The following is a 21765-nucleotide window of genomic DNA, read 5'->3' as shown; positions in this document are numbered from 1 at the left end:
ATTGGCTGCCGTCAGAGGGCCTGGGAGCCCTCTGATTGGCTCTAAGGACATCAATCTGGGCTATGACGCTATTCGAGCTCGGTACCGAGCTCGAATAGCGCCGTTTTGCTCGAATAGCTCGAATAGTGAATGGGCTATTCGAGTGTACTCGAATAGCCCATTCGAATAGCTACAGCTATTCGGAGCTCGAATACCGAGCTCGAATAGCTGGAAAAGAGCTCGAATATTCAAGCTACTCGAATATTCGAGCTCTGCTGAGCACCACTGCACTGCATTACATCATGCCCCTGCTACAACACAGGCCCTACACAATGCACACTCCACCCATTATAATGTGCATGTTATTTGCATTAGGATCCCCTTTGTTTCTGGCAAATTCCACCCTGGGCCCCTGAGCTGCATAGAAGAAGCGTAGCGACTCACCTGTCCCTGCTGTTGCGCTCCTTCACTACTCTATGCACTCCCATCTCTATCCCTGCTGACCACAGCTTCTCAGTGACCTGACCAGCATCATATTATGTAATGACACGCATCGGGTCACTGAGAGGAGGCGGCCCTGTGAAGATGAAGGCAGGAACGCATGGAGTAATGGAGGAGCGCGCCAACCCAGGACAGGTGAGTCACTACGTTGCTGAAAATATATGAAGTTAACGGGGGACATGGGGGGCCCTGGTATTCGGCTTGCGGGGCCCTGGGGCAATTGCTCAGGTTGCCCCTATGGAAGCTGTGATTGCATAAAGACTGCAGAGATGTGAACGCTGCCCTACAATTAAATACAAATGTTTTTAATAGCAGCAGATGCTAATATTACTTTCACATGAGCAAAAGGTAATACAGAAAGTACTCACAAAACACAAAATAAATGCAGTGGAGTAACTACAACTCATGGAGCCCCCCAATGAAACTTTGAAGACCCCCTCCCCCATGATCATACCCCTTCCCTTGCCCCCCCTTCGTCATACAACAAGTGTGGCTATCATGATCTTTACAATCATAACAAGTGTAGCCACAAAGACACCTGATCTCAAGTATAGTCTCCAGTTTAGGAGGAAGGAGAGATTAGTAGTTCACGCCCCCCACAGCTCTAGGTCCCTATGTGATCACGGGGTCTGCTCCCCTATAATTACGCCCCTGAATAGAGGTAGCAGGAAAAAAGGGCGCCGGCTGAGGGTTACCGAAAAGGGCGCCGCCACAGACTTTAATGCAATTATCGATAATAGGCCAGAAAAAAGCTGAAAAAAGGGCGCTGTGATAAATATCGTTAACAACATTATAGTTTTTGACGTATCTTCTCGTTTTAGAAGCTTGCAACGTTATAGTTTTTGTCATAATATTTCGTTAATATTTACAAATTTTACGTTATCAAAGATATTAGAATTTCTATGTGTAAAAGGGTGTTTCTGCAGAAGGAGTGGTTAGGCTTAGGCACCACCAGGGGGAGTGGTTAGGGTTAGGCACCACCCGGGCGGTGGTTAGTTTTAGGCAACACAAGGTGGGGTGGTTAGGGTTAGGCACCACTGGGGGGGGGGGGGTTAGGCACCACCAGGGATTGGTTAGGGTTAGGCACCACCAGGGGGAGTGGTTAGGGGCCACCAGGGGAGTGGTTAGTTTTAGGCACCACCAGGGGAGGGTTCTGTAGGGTTGGGTTCAGCTGTACTGTTGAATACGTAACAATATTTAACGTTAATATCGCTATTATTTCTCGTCTGTTTTTACAACGGTATTTATCATTAACAAAGGTTGACAACGATGTTTATCGTTATCATATTTCGTTAATAACCGGCGCCATTTCGTTATCAACTCAGTCCCTTTTTTCACAGCGCCCTTTTTTCATGCACGCTGAATATATGTTGATAATTACGATACGGTAGTAGTGAAATGTCTCAGTTGCTTAGAGTTGTGGAAGGAGGGGGTGGAGATCATAGTATGGGTCTTGCTTGAGGTACCAAATGGCCACAAAGAGTCCTGCTCACAAACCACATTAGTGAAAGGTAGCACTATTTATCATTCGAAGAACTGGCTGGTTTGCGTATCACATCTATGGATGAAACACAGATGAAATTTACACTAAAGCCTGGTCCTTTTGCATTTACACTAAAGCCTGGTCCAACGGAGAGCTTTACAGTGTGGTGAGCATTGTGGACCTCTTCTGCAGACAGAAAGCAGCCATGTCCCATGTGATTTAGTTAAGGGTCTGAATAACCATAACTGTGAAGTAGTAACGAGAATAAAAGACTCTTCAAGGTTTCTATACCAACTGTCACACCATACGAAAATGCCACAAACATCTATTGGTGACAGGTTGCAAGTTCCACTAATGTCCACTTATACAGCTTTGCCTTATTGCCAACACATCCCTTAATAGTCACAGACCTTCTAATGTCTATCCAGGAACCCTCTCAGCAATCTATCCAAAAAATCTACAGAATTCTCTGTCAGGGCCCCCTCAAATTTATCCGGAGGCAGTCTAGAGCTTTCCAATGGTCCACTGACATACTTACAAATAGGGATGCTCATTCCAATTTTGCGAAATTTAACCACTTCACCTACAAGGGTTTTTCCCCTTAAAAACCAGAGTGGTTTTAACCTTTCAGCGCTGCGTCCCTTAATCTGCCAATAATTTTATCAGTACTTATCGCACTAAAATGATCTATACAATGTTTTTCGCTACCAATTAGGCATTCTTTGGGTGGTACTTTTTGCTAAGAATTATTGTATTCTAAATGCATTTTAATAGGAATAATAAGAAAAAAATTCATTTCTCAGCTTTCGGCCATTCGTTTTAAAATAAAACGTTCTACTGTGGATAAAATACACATTTTATTTGCCCATTTGTCCCAGTTATTGCAACGTTTAAAATATTTCTCTAGTACAATGTATGGTGCCAATATTTTATTTGGAAATAAAGCTGCATTTTTGCAGTTTTGCATCCATCATTAATTACAAGCCCATAATTTAAAAAGTAACAGTAATATACCCTTTTGACATACATATTAAAAAAGTTCAGTCCCTAAGAAACTATTTATGTATTTTTTTTAACTGTAGATCTGTTTATTTAAAAAAGTATGTGTAGGTGTAATTTTACCATTTGGCCACAAGATGTCCTCGCGCATAACTTTGCTGTGCGTGGAAGTAATGCGTGGATCTTTATCGGGTTTTGTGAATGATGCGGCATCTCATTGATGCCGGTGATCATTCACACGGGACTTAGATCAATGAATGGAGACCGCGTTCCCATTCATTGATCTCCCCTCTAATGATCGGCGGCGAGAACAAGCGCAGGAGCAAGCGGGAGTGCAAGGTGGCAAGGGACATAGTACCTATGTCCCTGCGAGGTGAAGAGGGATTTTGCATGGACGTAGATACTCGTCCCAGGGGAGGGCAAGTGGTTACATTTCCACATTACAAAATGAAAAATGAAAATTGGAGTTCTGCGGAAATCTGATTTACCACAACCAAGTCATTTTAGCCCAATCATAGAACTGGAGACATTGGACCAATCAGAGAATACAGAAATTTTTTTTTGTGAAAATTGGATTAGACTAATCACAAGGATATTAGCAAGTTATTCCTGAGTCTTGTGAGTGGCCTAAAATGTCCATGGTATTTCGATTACGGCGGTAAAATTCTGCATTCTCTGGTTGGTCCAATACTTCCACGTCAACTGGGAAGTATTTGCCAGCCAGAGAAGGCAAAAAAAATCAGAAATCGGAAATTTGCAGAATTGATAATTGGCATTGAAGGATATCAGAATTTCCACGGTATCGGAAATTTGGCATTTCCGACCATCCCTACTTCTTAAGAGCTTGTGAAATGTATCCAAATTTTTCCACAGATTCCCTGCGATCTATTCAGGAAACCCCTCACATCATTCCACAGACCTCCAGAATAAGATTCTACACAATGGGCATGTACAAGATGCATTGATGCTGAGTTTGGGGTTATACAGAAAGTCTCCACACTGTTCTGCATTCAGAGGATCACCTAATATCACAGCTTCAGTTAATCCTGGAGTGATATGTCAAAGCTTTCATGGGAGACTTAAAGTGAACCTCCGGACTAAAAATTGACTCAGCAGCACTGAAAAGGCCTGGTGTTTCTTTAACAGTTTCACAGCATCAGAACTTTGTTTCTCTTATCCAAGCCTCATTTTTAGCTGCACAGAAGAAAACTGCACGGGCTTTTTCCCCTGATGCTGTGCAAAGCATGATGGGATTTCTGATGTTGTTGCTCTCGTTCTGCTGTTTTGGTGCAATTTTTTTTTTTTAATTTGACATTTGAAGCCTAGCGTGTGCAGCTGGGAGGAGTAATCAGGACACAGGACAGTTGGAACTGTGTTTTATTCTCCATGTCACCTCCTTTCAACCAAAAAGATGGCTGCCCCCATGAATCACAAACATTTGCCTGTTCTTTTAAAACAGGGTGGGTAAAAAATTATATTACCTATCTATTCTGATTAACATAACTAATGTAACTTAATGACAGTATGTATGTTTGTTTAGGCTGAAGTTCCCCTTTAAGAAGACATTAACTGATTAGACAAGCATCAATGCTTGAAGTGGAAATGAGCATTGACTATAGCCAAGAAGGACAATGTCAGCCACACGTTGACTGGTATTGTTTTATTGATCTTGCTTCCCTGAGTGATTTAATAAAGATGGGCTATTAAGCTAATTGTTCTAGAAATTAATTAATGTCAAATGTTTTCAGAGTTCAAGACCTGTTTGCAGTATCTCCTGTAGGACTCCGAGAGGTGGGTTTCCACACGTCCTTCACACTTCCATTCAAACCATCAAAACACATCCCCTTATTCCCTCCATCACTCCTCCAGCCCCACCTCCGGTCATGTCCTCATCACACTGGAGAGTCATACTTTTAGCTACAACTCCAAAACATCTGCAGTCATATCCCCACTACACTTCACCATCACACCAGTGAAAAATTCCCATCATCCCCCCTGTCACGTTTGTACCACACGTTCAGCACTTCAGTCACACCCCACCACAGACACGTTCTACCATGCTTTAAGTCATACTCTTACCACATCTCTCTACACTTATTTGAAAGTAAACCAGTTCAACGGTGACGTTAAGTGACTTAACAAGGCACAGTTGCTTATATAAGGAATGCTTTAGTTATCAAGGAAGTTAAATTCAAAACGGGTAAGACAAAAGATTTAAGCAAATTTGGACGAGGGATGATCTGGAAGAGCTGGTGCTAGCATTTCTAAACTGACAACTCTTTTAGGATTTTCTCGCTCAACAGTATCTTGGATGTGTTTAGAGAGTGGCAGTTGGGAAAAAACGTCAAGCGACTATTCTGGTTGAAAAAGGCTGGTAAACGAGAGAGGTGAAAGGCAAGTATCACGCATAGTACAGCTGAATTTAATGCAGGTGCATCACAAAGCATATCCCAACACACAACAATACAGCCTTTGCAAAGGATGGGCTTAAGCAGCAGGAGACAATCGAGAGTACCTTTGTGGGAAAAGACACCTCTTGTGGGCCCTTGCTACCGTGCTTGATCGGCTACTTCAAAGCTTGGAAACGTCACCATTCAATCTGACCCAGCTTAGAGCTGCCATTATTTCAGCGTGTGCCAAAATTTCTCAGCAACGCAACGGTATCAGCATCTTGCTGAGTCTATGCCAAGAAAAAAATCCACAGTGACCAGAGCTAAAGGTGGGCCAGGTCGTTATTAGAGCGTGTCTCTTATTTTTTGGCCACTCAGTGCACATGTACTCTACACTTTCAGCCACACTCAAACCATGCTTCCAATCATGTTCCTACTACACCTCCAGCCATGCACTTCTTACACTTCCTGCCACACCCTTACCACAGCCATGCCCAAATCACACCTACAGTTACACCTCCACCACTCTTTTAGTCATATCTTCTTCACAGGTCATGTCACACCTCTACCAAATATCCTTTTATAATCCCTTCAGCTTCCAGTCAGACTCTCACCACACCACCTACCACATTCCACCACATCTCAAGATACACCTTCAGTTACACCAACCACAGCTAAGGGGCCACACCCTTTTAAAGCCGTCACCACCCCTCCAGTCAAGGTTTCAGTAGAGACTCAACCACAGCACCAGTCACACCCCTATCATCTCCATTCACTCACCCACCACACGTCCAGTCACGCCATTACCACCACCAAACCTTCAGTTATGTCTCCACCACACCTCCAGTTATATCCCTTTGCAGCCCTAGTCCTACCTCCACCACATCTCCATGCTCCCCTCACCTACAGTCACGCCCCACTGCTTCTCTACTCAAATCATCACTGCACTGTAACGATTGGTGTCAGCAAAACAGATTTTCTGATTATTGGTGATCTGCAGTATCACCAATAATACAGATGCTATACCTGATTATGTGGTGATCTGCAGAATCACCAATAATGCTAGTATAGCTAGACACAGGACAGCAAATGTGTTTGGTGCAACAGTAATGAGGAAGAGGAGATCTCCCGAGGAGCGGGTGATTCAGACAGTACTGCAGTCAGTGGATGCCTGAGGAGCGGAGACCACTGCTAGAGCTACAAAGGATGATCACCTGAGGAGCAGGTCATTCAGACTATACTGCAACTCGTGAACACCTGAGGAGCAGGTGTTACAGATAGTTCTGCACAGGATGATCACCTGAGGAGCAGGCGATTAAGACTATACTGCAGCCAATGGACACCTGAGGAGCAGGTGTTACAGACAGTGCTGCACAGGATGATTGTCTGAGGAGCAGGCGATTAAGACTATACTGCAGCCAGTGGACACCTGAGGAGCAGGTGTTACAGACAGTGCTGCACAGGATGATCACCTGAGGAGCAGGCGATTCAGACTATACTGCAACTAGTGGACACCTGAGGAGCAGGTGTTACAGGCAATGCTGCAGCTGAGCTTCACCGGAGGAGCAGGTGAAAACTCTACAAATCCCTCACCAGTGGCTAGGCCCACTGATGAGGACAGGAGGGTCAGACAAGCTGGGTTGGCAACGTACGGACAGATAAAGTACAAAGACAGAAGGCTGATTCAATGTCACGTTCAGGCAGAGTCGGCAACAGGAATCAGATGAGCAAAGGTACAGAATCAACAAGCAGGAGAATAGTCAAAGGAAGCAGAAGGTCATAACAGATAATACAATGCAATTAGTACTTTAAGCTATCAACAGAATCTGGCTAAGTGTGGATCCCCAGCTCCATCTGGTTCTAGCACACTTTGAGATCTGACTAGGGTCTGAGCGCTAACACGATAGCATTCGCAACAGCAGACACGGAGAAACTGACAGACCAGTAGTATATATAGAGAAATGCTCCGCAGCGCCGCCCTCATCACTCAGCCAATCCAAACCGTTGGACCGTTGGAGTCAGCTGACTAGACAGATCAGCTGACTCCCCTTCTATTTGCATAAAGGTCCTGTCGCTTGGCGCGCGTGCGCGTAGCCCTCAATCTATGTGCAATAGAAGGACCAGGCAGAGCACCAGCATGTAACCGCACGGCAGAGGCCGCCGGCTGGTACGCAGAGATAGCCGCCATGCCGCTTGTCTCTGCGGCGGTATTTCCGCTATCTACTCCATGCACCTAAAGTCATGCCACCGCTACGCTTCCAGTAAAATTACCACTGCACCTCCAATCTCACTCCAACCACAGCTTCAGTAACATTTTGACTAAGCCTTCTGTCACACTCCAATCACATCTCCATTCAAACCTCTCAACTTCTCCAGTCACATCCCCACTATACCTCGGGTCACATCCCCACTATACCTTCAGTCATGCCCCTACTAGGACTCCAGTAACATCTTTGTCAAACCCTCAGTCACATTTCATCCACTCCTCCAGCCACACTCCTACCACATCCACACTTACCCCAACACCTCCAGGGTTGTTACTGCAAATCTCCAGCCATATCTGCACCACATTTCTAATTATGCCCCCACTACACCGCTACGGAAGTCTTCATCCCCACCATAATTCCAAATATACTTCCACTACTCCATCTGTGGTAACATACCCACCACAATTCCAATTACATTTCCATTATGCCGTGTGTGGTAACATCTCCACCACAATTCCAGTTATGTAACATCCCCACCACAATTCCAATTACACTTCCACTACTCCATTGTGGTAACATTCCCACCACAATTCCAATTACACTGCCATTACGCCATGTGTGGTAACATTCCCACCACAATTCCAATTACACTTCCACTATGCCATGTGTGGTAACATCTCCACCACAATTCCAATTACACTTCCGCTACGCCATGTGTGGTAACATCCCCACCATAATTCCAATTACACTTCCACTACTCCATTGTGGTAACATTCCCACCACAATTCCAATTACACTTCCATTACGCCATGTGTGGTAACAGCCCCACCATAATTCCAATTACACTTCCACTACGCCATGTGTGGTAACATCTCCACCACAATTCCAATTACACTTCCACTACGCCATGTGTGGTAACATCCCCACCACAATTCCAATTACACTTCCAGTACGCCATGTGTGGTAACATCCCCACCACAATTCGAATTACACTTCCACTACGCCATGTGTGGTAACAGCCCCACCACAATTCCAATTAGACTTCCACTACGCCATGTGTGGTAACATCTCCACCACAATTCCAGTTACACTTGCACTACGCCATCAGAGGTAAAATCCCCACCACAATTCTAATTACATTTCCACTACGCCATGTGTGGTAACATCCCCACCACATTTCCAATTACACTTCCACTACGCCATGTGTGGTAACATCCCCACCACATTTCCAATTACACTTCCACTACGCCATGTGTGGTAACATCCCCACCACAATTCCAGTTACACTTCCACTACGCTATGTGTGGTAACATCCCCACCACAATTCCAATTACACTTCCACTACGCCATGTGTGGTAACATCCCCACCACAATTCCAATTACACTTCCACTATGCCATGTGTGGTAACATCCCCACCACAATTCCAATTACACTTCCACTACGCCATGTGTGGTAACATCCCCACCACAATTCCAATTACACTTCCACTATGCCATGTGTGGTAACATCTCCACCACAATTCCAATTACACTTCCACTACACCATGTGTGGTAACATCCCCACCACAATTCCAATTACACTTCCACTACGCCATGTGTGGTAACATCCCCACCACAATTCCAATTACACTTCCACTCTGCCATGTATGGTAACATCCCCACCACAATTCCAATTACACTTCCACTATGCCATGTGTGGTAACATTCCCACACCAATTCCAATTACACTTCCACTACGCCATGTGTGGTAACAGCCCCACCACAATTCCAATTACACTTCTACTACGCCATGTGTGGTAACATCCCCACCACAATTCCAATTACACTTCCACTACGCCATGGCAGAGAAACACAAACAGAGACCGCACTCAGAAGGCTTGTTCAATCACTGTATTGAAAAATCAGAGCAACAGAGGCACACAACGTTTCGGGCGTAGCCCTTCCTCAGGTGTGCCACACCCATCACCAGTGACACCTTTATACCCCACCCATTACATCACATGATAATTCCCATATACACAACAACAGAGGAACTACACATATGCGTCTAACCCAAAACATGACTGAGTTAGGCCACCCTACTATGCATAGTCCAACTTTTTGCAAAATTACATATTCAATAATTAATTTTAGTAACAATGTAACGATACCCATTTCACAAAGTCCTGTATTAGATATCGACAGGCAATCATGTAGAACCTAAAGGAAGGAAGAACATCACAAGAAGCACTTTAGACTCAAATTCTCATTCAGGCCATTAGGCTGTATACAATTAAATTTCCTATCACCCCCTCTCGGAGGCACCTGCACCTGCATGGGGTGCAGGTGCCTCCGAGAGGGGGTGATAGGAAAAAACTTTTATTGCAGCTTGAGGCGAGATGGATCAGGAAATTTAATTGTATACAGCCTAATGGCCTGAATGAGAATTTGAGTCTAAAGTGCTTCTTGTGATGTTCTTCCTTCCTTTAGGTTCTACATGATTGCCTGTCGATATCTAATACAGGACTTTGTGAAATGGGTATCGTTACATTGTTACTAAAATTAATTATTGAATATGTAATTTTGCAAAAAGTTGGACTATGCATAGTAGGGTGGCCTAACTCAGTCATGTTTTGAGGTAGACGCATATGTGTAGTTCCTCTGTTGTTGTGTATATGTGAATTATCATGTGATGTAATGGGTGGGGTATCAAGGTGTCACTGGTGATGGGTGTGGCACACCTGAGGAAGGGCTACGCCCGAAACGTTGTGTGCCTCTGTTGCTCTGATTTTTCAATACAGTGATTGAACAAGCCTTCTGAGTGCGGTCTCTGTTTGTGTTTCTCTGCCATTGCTCTACACAGGAGTGGTGTACCTGTGAGAGACCAGCACCGGCATTCAGTTCCAGGAGCCCTGGACTGACACACGGGTGTGGAGGTGTGAATTTTCTACTCCACTACGCCATGTGTGGTAACTTTCCCACCACAATTCCAATTACATTTCCACTACGCCATGTGTGGTAACATCTCCACCACAATTCCAATTACACTTCCACTACGCCATGCGTGGTAACAGCCCCACCATAATTCCAATTACACTTCCACTACGCCATGTGTGGTAACAGCCCCACCACAATTCCAATTACACTTCCACTATGCCATGTGTGGTAACATCTCCACCACAATTCCAATTACACTTCCACTACACCATGCGTGGTAACAGCCCCACCATAATTCCAATTACACTTCCATTACGCCATGTGTGGTAACAGCCCCACCACAATTCCAATTACACTTCCACTATGCCATGTGTGGTAACATCTCCACCACAATTCCAATTACACTTCCACTACGCCATGCGTGGTAACAGCCCCACCATAATTCCAATTACACTTCCACTATGCCATGTGTGGTAACAGCCCCACCACAATTCCAATTACACTTCCACTATGCCATGTGTGGTAACATCTCCACCACAATTCCAATTACACTTCCACTACGCCATGCATGGTAACAGCCCCACCATAATTCCAATTACACTTCCACTACACCATGTGTGGTAACATTCCCACCACAATTCCAATTAGACTTCCACCACGCCATGTGTGGTAACAGCCCCACCATAATTCCAATTACACTTCCACCACGCCATGTGTGGTAACAGCCCCACCACAATTCCAATTACACTTCCACTACGCCATGTGTGGTAACATCCCCACCACAATTCCAATTACACTTCCACTATGCCATGTGTGGTAACATCTCCACCACAATTCCAATTACACTTCCACTACACCATGTGTGGTAACATCCCCACCACAATTCCAATTACACTTCCACTACGCCATGTGTGGTAACATCCCCACCACAATTCCAATTACACTTCCACTCTGCCATGTATGGTAACATCCCCACCACAATTCCAATTACACTTCCACTATGCCATGTGTGGTAACATTCCCACACCAATTCCAATTACACTTCCACTACGCCATGTGTGGTAACAGCCCCACCACAATTTCAATTACACTTCTACTACGCCATGTGTGGTAACATCCCCACCACAATTCCAATTACACTTCCACTACGCCATGGCAGAGAAACACAAACAGAGACCGCACTCAGAAGGCTTGTTCAATCACTGTATTGAAAAATCAGAGCAACAGAGGCACACAACGTTTCGGGCGTAGCCCTTCCTCAGGTGTGCCACACCCATCACCAGTGACACCTTTATACCCCACCCATTACATCACATGATAATTCACATATACACAACAACAGAGGAACTACACATATGCGTCTAACCCAAAACATGACTGAGTTAGGCCACCCTACTATGCATAGTCCAACTTTTTGCAAAATTACATATTCAATAATTAATTTTAGTAACAATGTAACGATACCCATTTCACAAAGTCCTGTATTAGATATCGACAGGCAATCATGTAGGTCTCCGCCACAATTCCAGTTACACTTCCACTACACCATGTTTGGTAACATCTCCACCACAATTCCAATTACACTTCCACTACGCCATGTGTGGTAACAGCCCCACCATAATTCCAATTACACTTCCACTATGCCATGTGTGGTAACATCTCCACCACAATTCAAATAACACTTCCACTACGCCATGTGTGGTAACAGCCCCACCATAATTCCAAATACACTTCCACTACGCCACGTGTGGTAAAATCCCCACCACAATTCCAATTACACTTCCACTATGCCATGCGTGGTAACAACCCCACCATAATTCCAAACACTTCCACTACACCATGTGTGGTAACATTCCCACCACAATTCTAATTATACTTTCACTACTCCATGTGTGGTAACATTCCCACCACAATTCCAGTTACACTTCCACTACGCCATGTGTGGTAACAGCTCCACCACAATTCCAATTACACTTCCACTACGCCATGTGTGGTTACATCCTCACCACAATTCCAATTACACTTCCACTATGCCATGCGTGGTAACAACCCCACCATAATTCCAATTACACTTCCACTACGCCATGTGTGGTAACATTCCCACCACAATTCCAATTACACTTCCACTATGCCATGTGTGGTAACATCTCCACCACAATTCCAATTACACTTCCACTACGCCATGTGTGGTAACATTCCCACCACAATTCCAATTACACTTCCACTACGCCATGTGTGGTAACATCCCCACCACAATTCCAATTACACTTCCACTACGCCATGTGTGGTAACATTCCCACCACAATTCCAATTAGACTTCCACTACGCCATGTGTGGTAACAGCCCCACCACAATTCCAATTACACTTCCACTACGCCATGTGTGGTAACATTCCCACCACAATTCCAATTACACTTCCACTACGCATTGTGTGGTTACATCCCCACCACAATTCCAATTACACTTCCACTACGCCATGTGTGGTAACAGCCCCACCATAATTCCAATTACACTTCCACTATGCCATGTGTGGTAACATCTCCACCACAATTCAAATTACACTTCCACTACGCCATGTGTGGTAACAGCCCCACCACAATTCCAATTACACTTCCACTACGCCATGTGTGGTAACATTCCCACCACAATTCCAATTACACTTCCACTACGCATTGTGTGGTTACATCCCCACCACAATTCCAATTACACTTCCACTATGCCATGTGTGGTAACAGCCCCACCACAATTCCAATTACACTTCCACTATGCCATGTGTGGTAACATCCCCACCACAATTCCAATTACATTTCCACTACGCCACGTGTGGTAACATCCCCACCACAATTCCAATTAGACTTCCACTACGCCATGTGTGGTAACAGCCCCACCACAATTTTAATTACACTTCCACTACGCCATGTGTGGTAACATCCCCACCACAATTCCAATTACACTTCCACTACGCCATGTGTGGTAACATCCCCACCACAATTCCAATTACACTTCCACTACGCCATGTGTGGTAACATTCCCACCACAATTCCAATTACACTTCCACTACGCCATGAGTGGTAACATCCCCACCACAATTCCAATTACACTTCCACTACACCATGTGTGGTAACATTCCCACCACAATTCCAATTACACTTCCACTACGCCATGTGTGGTAACAGCCCCACCATAATTCCAATTACACTTCCACTATGCCATGTGTGGTAACATCTCCACCACAATTCAAATTACACTTCCACTACGCCATGTGTGGTAACAGCCCCACCATAATTCCAAATACACTTCCACTACGCCACGTGTGGTAAAATCCCCACCACAATTGCACTTCCACTATGCCATGTGTGGTAACAGCCCCACCATAATTCCAATTACACCTCCACTACACCATGTGTGGTAACATTCCCACCACAATTCCAATTATACTTCCACTACTCCATGTGTGGTAACATTCCCACCACAATTCCAATTACACTTCCACTACGCCATGTGTGGTAACAGCTCCACCACAATTCCAATTGCACTTCCACTATGCCATGCATGGTAACATCTCCACCACAATTCCAATTACACTTCCACTATGCCATGTGTGGTAACATCCCCACCACAATTCCAATTACATTTCCACTACGCCACGTGTGGTAACATCCCCACCACAATTCCAATTAGACTTCCACTACGCCATGTGTGGTAACAGCCCCACCACAATTTTAATTACACTTCCACTACGCCATGTGTGGTAACATCCCCACCACAATTCCAATTACACTTCCACTACGCCATGTGTGGTAACATCTCCACCACAATTCCAATTACACTTCCACTACGCCATGTGTGGTGAGAGCCCCACCACAATTCCAATTACACTTCCACTACGCCATGTGTGGTAACATCCCCACCACAATTCCAATTACACTTTCACTACTCCATGTGTGGTAACATTCCCACCACAATTCCAATTCCACTTCCACTACGCCATGTGTGGTAACATCCCCACCACAATTCCAATTACACTTCCACTACGCCATGTGTGGTAACATTCCAACCACAATTCCAATTACACTTCCACTATGCCATGTGTGGTAACATACCCACCACAATTCCAATTACACTTCCACTACGCCATGTGTGGTAACAGCCGCACCACAATTCCAATTACACTTCCACTACGCCATGCGTGGTAACAGCCCCACCACAATTCCAATTACACTTCCACTACACCATGTGTGGTAACATCCCCACCACAATTCCAATTACACTTCCACTACGCCATGTGTGGTAACATTCCCACCATAATTCCAATTACACTTCCAGTACGCCATGTGTGGTAACATCCCCACCACAATTCCAATTACACTTCCACTACGCCATGTGTGGTAACATTCCCACCACAATTCCAATTAGACTTCCACTACGCCATGTGTGGTATCAGCCCCACCACAATTCCAATTACACTTCCACTACGCCATGTGTGGTAACATTCCCACCACAATTCCAATTACACTTCCACTATGCCATGTGTGGTAACATCCCCACCACAATTCCAATTACATTTCCACTACGCCACGTGTGGTAACATCCCCACCACAATTCCAATTAGACTTCCACTACGCCATGTGTGGTAACAGCCCCACCACAATTTTAATTACACTTCCACTACACCATGTGTGGTAACATTCCCACCACAATTCCAATTACACTTCCACTATGCCATGTGTGGTAACATCCCCACCACAATTCCAATTACACTTCCACTACGCCATGTGTGGTAACAGCCCCACCATAATTCCAATTACACTTCCACTACTCCATTGTGGTAACATTCCCACCACAATTCCAATTACACTTCCACTACGCCATGTGTGGTGAGAGCCCCACCACAATTCCAATTACACTTCCACTACGCCATGTGTGGTAACATCCCCACCACAATTCCAATTACACTTCCACTACGCCATGTGTGGTAACATCCCCACCATAATTCCAATTACACTTCCACTACGCCATGCGTGGTAACAACCCCACCATAATTCCAATTACACTTCCACTACGCCATGTGTGGTTACATCCCCACCACAATTCCAATTACACTTCCACTATGCCATGTGTGGTAACATCCCCACCATAATTCCAAATACACTTCCACTACACCATGTGTGGTAACACCCCCACCACAATTCCAATTACACTTCCACTACGCCATGTGTGGTAACATCCCCACCACAATTCCAATTACACTTCCACTACGCTATGTGTGGTTACATCCCCACCACAATTCCAATTACACTTCCACTATGCCATGTGTGGTAACATCCCCACCATAATTCCAATTACACTTCCACTACACCATGTGTGGTAACACCCCCACCACAATTCCAATTACACTTCCACTACGCCATGTGTGGTAACATCCCCACCACAATTCCAATTACACTTCCACTACGCCATGCGTGGTAACAGCCCCACCACAATTCCAACTACACTTCCACTACACCATTAGTCACACCTACTACTCCAGTCACTGGTCCACCAATGCTTCCAGTCATAATCCCACCATAGAAGATCAATCACACCCCCACCACAAATCCAATCACTCACCCACTACATCATTTCATGATCAGCCACGCCTCCACCCACCTCTGACCATATCTTCAGTACACCTCTAATCAATAACCCACCGCACCTGTGGTGTATGTGTATGTGTGTTCAGAGTGAGTGGGTACTGTTTGTATATTCATGTTGTGACTACAAGGTGTTTGTGTGTGTGTGTGTGTGTGTGTGTGTGTGTGTGTGTGTGTGTGTGTGTGTGTGTGTGTGTTTGTCTATACTTTATGTACATTAACGCATAAACAGCCTACCAACATTTTGGTAAGAACACCTGAGGTGACAAGTGACATGGTGTGATATGTGTATGTACAGCGCCAAGCACACAAATAACCAGGCTATGTTCCTTTTTTACTTTCTCGCCTGAAAGAGTTAAAAATCAGATATGCAAGTGACAGTTTCTGCCCTGGTCGTAACCCTCACTGATAAGGAATTACAGCCATAAAACACTTTCCTGGCAGAAAATGGCTTCTGAGAGCAGAAAGTTGAAAAGGGGCAATAGTTCATAGATTTTAGCTCTGGCATACTTCAATGAACGTATTATTGAGAAGAGGCCATGAAACAGTTAAAACTTAAAAATTAGATAGAAACATAAAATAAAACCGTGGAATAACTAAAAAGGTCATTTTTAGGAGAAGGAGGATAGATACAAGTGTTTATCTCATCGTTTTTTTGTTCACCATCGATATCCTTTAAGCTGTTTTGCCTACAGTAAAGTGATTAGAGGTTGGTCACCGCTATCTTTTTCCACTTGTTTATCCAATAAGTCCAAGCATAATCTGCCAGAAGCCAACTGGGCTAAATTCCCCCAATTTTTTACTCAGTGCTCAAAATTGGCAAAGCTTACACACACACTCCAATCACCCCAATTTATATCTGCTAGATCAGAACATGTTGGCAGACTCTATAAATGACTGAACATGTTCCTTAAAGCAGATCTATACTTTTCATTTGGTTCTGACTGAATTCACTTATTGGAAGGAAGGTTCAGAATTATATGTAATACTCTTTTTACGATTTGCAACAAAAAGAAAAAAATAATGTTTACAAAGAAAATCTCATTCTAAAAAGCCATTACTGTGAGTTCAGATAAACAAAAGTACCACCTGTAGTTACAGCAACCACCTTGTCTTCTGACTGAGGCTACAAGTCGTCCAATACAACTACAGTCATCTACAACAGATGCTCAGATTGTTGTTCAAAGTATGATTGGACCGAACGGCAGATTTCAAACGATTAGACACGGCGGGGGAGCAGCGGTAGATCGTCGGCCCATAGTGTTGCCCTGTACTGAGCAGTGCAACACTGCAGTTCAACATTTCATACTAAAATCTATTGCAAATCCGTGTATGGGTGCAGTGTATGGGGGAATTCAATCCATATTGGACCAGAGAGGGATTGATCACCTAAGGTGTCCATTAACAATACAATCAATTGGACAAAAAGTAGGGATAATAAAAATTGCACCTTGCAAAAAGAAAACACAGAGACAACAGGGGCCCAAATGGTGCTCCTTATTAGTGGCTACAAGCACTATTAGGCACTGCTATTTGTCCTGAAGAGGTGGGTATTCACCCACGAAACGCGTTGCCAGTGCAATAATATTCGATTAATACGTGATTTTGTCTTTATTGAGGTAAGCCACCTCAATTTTTTTCATTTTATTTGTTTTTAACACATTTTATCTTCTCTGGGCGCCTCTTTCCCCTTTATCCAAAACAATCGATTACTCGTGATCATTGTTCTGATCAATTCTATTAATTGTTAGAAGGTTTTCCGCCATTATTGGGCATGATGATCCGAAGCGATCAATTGTACCCAGGATTTTATCGTTAATGGGCACCTTAAAAACGTGTTTGGCCACCTTCACTGCTGTGGACTACTACAGCAAAAAAAAAAGTAAGCAGTTAAAATCTCACAGAACGGACAGGTTTTGGACTAATCCATCTCCTCATGGGAGATTCACAGGGCTTTCTTTGTTTTCAAAAAGCATTTACTGAATGGCAGGTGCTAAGTCTAACTGCCAATAAAGTGTGCAAGTGAGTAGGCAGGCTGGCTGGTATCTTCCTATTTGGCAGTTAGACTTAGCAACTGCCATTCAGGAAATGCTTTTCAAAACAAAGATAACCCTGTGAATCCCCCATGAAGAGATTAACTAGTCCAAAGCCTTTCTGTTCTGTCAGATTTTAACTACATACTTGCTATAGTGGTCCTTTAACAATACAAAGTGTTGTCTTTGAAAGCTCTGATATCCTCTGGTGTATGACGGGCATAGTATACAAGGTTAGAAAAGAAAGTTGAATGATGTTAGGAGCATTTCAGTCTGGTAGTGCGGATGTACTGTTGGCTGGTCAGACAGAGCTCCAGTGAAAAAAACATTCAGCTCTGTACAATATCATACCACCAGGATGCCTGCTATATAAAGTTGGCTCGCAGAAAACCATAGTCCGAACAGACCACACACATTCTATCGAAAACAATTCAAGAAGAATTTGACGGTATTTCGATTTCTCTTTGATTCAACCAGAAGATTTGAAATCTTGCAATAACAGAACCGGCTTTGAGCATCACAATACAATCCCTTCTAGTAATTAACTGGGTATCTCTGTCTGTTAGATTGCAAGCTACTGGGTCAGGGCTGCATGTCTCTGTCTTATACATTGCTATTGTCTCACGTTTGTAATGTATTCCTATTATTTAAAGTACAGAATTGTGTGACGTAATGATGATTGGAGAACATCTGTGAGATAACAGATCCCCCAGTAGGTTACAAATTACATTCAAACGACACCTAAGTTGGGGAGTCCACTAATGATACAATCTTGATTGTACACTCTTACCAAATCTATGTAGTGGAAGGGTAGAATGAGAGAATATACTTTAAACAGATATTTTAGGTAGCCTCCCATATTACATAGAAGTGGTAAGATTGTACAATCAAGATTGTGTCAATAGTGGGCACCTGAACCTAATGCTAGGTACACACCTTACAATTTTCTGGCAGATTTACCTGCCATATCCATTATTTCTAACATGTTCGATCTGAATTCCGATCGCTTTTCTGATCAATTTTCGGATTTTTTCAATCAATTTTCAAGGACGTAAACGAAAATCGATCGAAATTCAGATCGGACATGCTGGAAATAATCGATCTGGCAGGTAAATCTGCCGTAAAATTGTATGGTGTGTATCTAGCGGAAGACATCAATCAAACTCAGCAGCTACTGTGTTTGATAGGCTCAGTTTTCAAAGCATGCTGTTTGCATCAAATGTATAACAATCCAGAAACCTAATATCTCAATGCTAATTAGAATGCTAAATGCTTCAGCTAACCATAAGAATGGTAACTGTTATCAATGTTTCCTGTTCTAACGTGCAAAGGACGTCCTGGAGGGAAAGTTGTGATCCTCGATCGCACGTCTCTCATCTTGTAGCGATCAGCGGGCAGAGATGGGACTTACCTCTCTGTGGAGATCTCCCTCCGGAGTTTCCTGAGAAAGTGGCCAAATCATACGAAAACGGCAGCAGCAACAGGCAGTCCCCGTCACAGCGCACACAGCTCCATTGTTACACCAGGGTCTGTCTGCAGAATGCAGGCATCACTGCCAGTTAGAAGTCACTAAGCCAACTCCAGGTCAGAGATTTGGGGGAAAGTCCTCATCGCAGAAGCAGCAGCAGAGAGTGAGGAGTAGAAGCAGCAGCAGAGAGTGAGGAGGAGAAGCAGCAGCAGCAGACAGAGGGGGTTAGAAGGTGCTTTCTTCTGACAGATCTCTGTAATTTATGTGATCAGCACAGAAGGCAAAAGAGAGGAGCCCCCATTGGCACACTGCTGACAGTAATGAAGAATGGCTGGCTGCCTCCTCTGAGCCCCCCACTCCTCCTCCTCTAAGCCCCCCTCTCCCCTCTCTCTCTCCCCCCTCTCCTCCTCTCTGGACTCGCAGCCTCATGTAAGTAGAGCTGCAGAACAATACTGAACATCGCTCTGCCTAATAACAGGTTCCTGAGAACATCTCAAAGCAGAGAGAAAACTGACATTATTCCTCTATCACAAGGGGTGTTATGCCTGTAATGCTCATTGCTGGTATGACAGGAGGAGACTAGTAGTTGTTATAGGAGATAGCTGTAGTACTACTAGTTATATGGGTATCAGTCAAATCGGGCACATGCAGCTGCTGGACAAATCGATTGCCACCACTGACTTATACCATATAAGATATTGGTAAGCAGGTGCTCCAACAATCTAACCTACACCGTCCTAAGTAACCTACATCCCATAGACTTTACTATCCCCTCCCCCAACCCTTAACCCTCCTGCTATAGTTTGATAGTGAATGTAGGCTCATTCGACGGGTAGGTTATTTCGTCGGAACACCGGCGCCAAAACAAAAATTGGGGCACACAGCAGTGCACAATATTTTCCTACTTTGCAAAGCTTTTCTTGCCTTTTTTCGGCGTCGTTTGGGCGCCCACAGTATTTGCTGTATATTGTGGGGGGGTTAAAGGTTGGCGTCAGGCCTGGGGTTTGGAGGGGGGGGGTTAAGTGTAAGGCTTCAGGACTGGGGTTTGGGTTTGCGTGTGTGCGTGTGTGTGTGTGTTAGGCACCAGGACCGGTGGGGGGGGGGGGGGGGTGTTTGATTTAGTGTCAGGCGTCAGGACAGAGTTTTGAGGGGGGTAGGCATTGAAGGGGGGGGGGGGGCTGTTGGGGCGTGGGGGGTTAAAGGTTATGCATGGGGGTGGAGGACAGTTAAAGTTAAGCGTCTTGGAGGGGTTCTGTGTAATGCTGGGTCTACACGCTGCGATGTTACTTATCAATCGAGCCGCATCAGCAGCTCGATTGATAAGATCCGACAGGTCCGATCTCGCCGTCGCTCGATTCCCCGCGAGCGGACAATAGCGGGGAATCGAGCGGAAGATAAGCGGCGCCGGCGGGGACGAGCGGGTATCGAATCCGACGCTCGCGCGGACAAGCGGGGATGCGGCGGGTACGCGCAGGGATGCGGAAGAGGCGATCCGGCGGCTAATCGAGCCGTGTAGATGGAGCTTAACCACCTTACCCCCAGCGGTACGAATTTCTCCGTCCCTTTTTTCCCCCCTAAAAACCAAGGGACGGAGAAATCCGTTCCTCCCGCGCTACAGCTGCTGTCCGCGCTCCCGCCGCTCGTGTGTGCGCTCCCACCGCTCGTGCACGCTGCCGCCCGCTCGCCCCGAGATCAATGAACGGGAAAGTCCATTCCCGTTCATTGATCTAAGCCCCCGCAATGATCTGCTGCTTCTATGAGAAACGGCGCGATCGTGATTTTCCCAGCCTCGTAGTGCTTCCTGAAAGCGTCCTTCCGGACGCTTACAGGTCGCATGAACACAAAATCACTGTGGCCATCTTGTGGCCAAGTAGTAAAACTACACCCTAAAGCATTTTACATATACAAATACATTAGTTTTACACAATAAATTAACTCATTACCTCCCACACTTTCCATTTTTTTTTTTTTGTAATTAAAAAAGGAAAAAAAAAACCAATTAAAAAAACCCATAAATAGTTACCTTAGGGACTGAACTTTTTAAATATTTATGTCAAGAGGGTATAACACTGTTACTTTATAAACTACGGGCTTGTAATTAGGGATGGATGCAAAACTGAAAAAAATGCACCTTTATTTCCAAATAAAATATTGGC

At 44.6% G+C, this 21765-nt stretch overlaps 1 protein-coding gene across 1 annotated transcript in view; it reads right to left on the bottom strand.

Annotated features, from left to right (window-relative positions):
• TRHR (thyrotropin releasing hormone receptor) overlaps positions 1 to 19876 on the bottom strand; it is a 77206-nt gene extending 57330 nt beyond the window's left edge. The window contains exon 1 of the mRNA XM_068234924.1: positions 19553 to 19876. The gene's annotated coding sequence lies outside the window, so the exon portion shown is untranslated. The remainder of the gene's footprint in view (positions 1 to 19552) is intronic.
• Between the last annotated feature and the right edge of the window lie 1889 nt (positions 19877 to 21765).

Source organism: Hyperolius riggenbachi, chromosome 5 (assembly GCF_040937935.1).
Source record: "Hyperolius riggenbachi isolate aHypRig1 chromosome 5, aHypRig1.pri, whole genome shotgun sequence".
Classification (NCBI taxonomy): Eukaryota; Metazoa; Chordata; class Amphibia; order Anura; family Hyperoliidae; genus Hyperolius; species Hyperolius riggenbachi.
The sequence above is the reverse complement of the archived record's forward strand: the minus strand, read 5'-3'. Positions and strand labels throughout refer to the sequence as shown.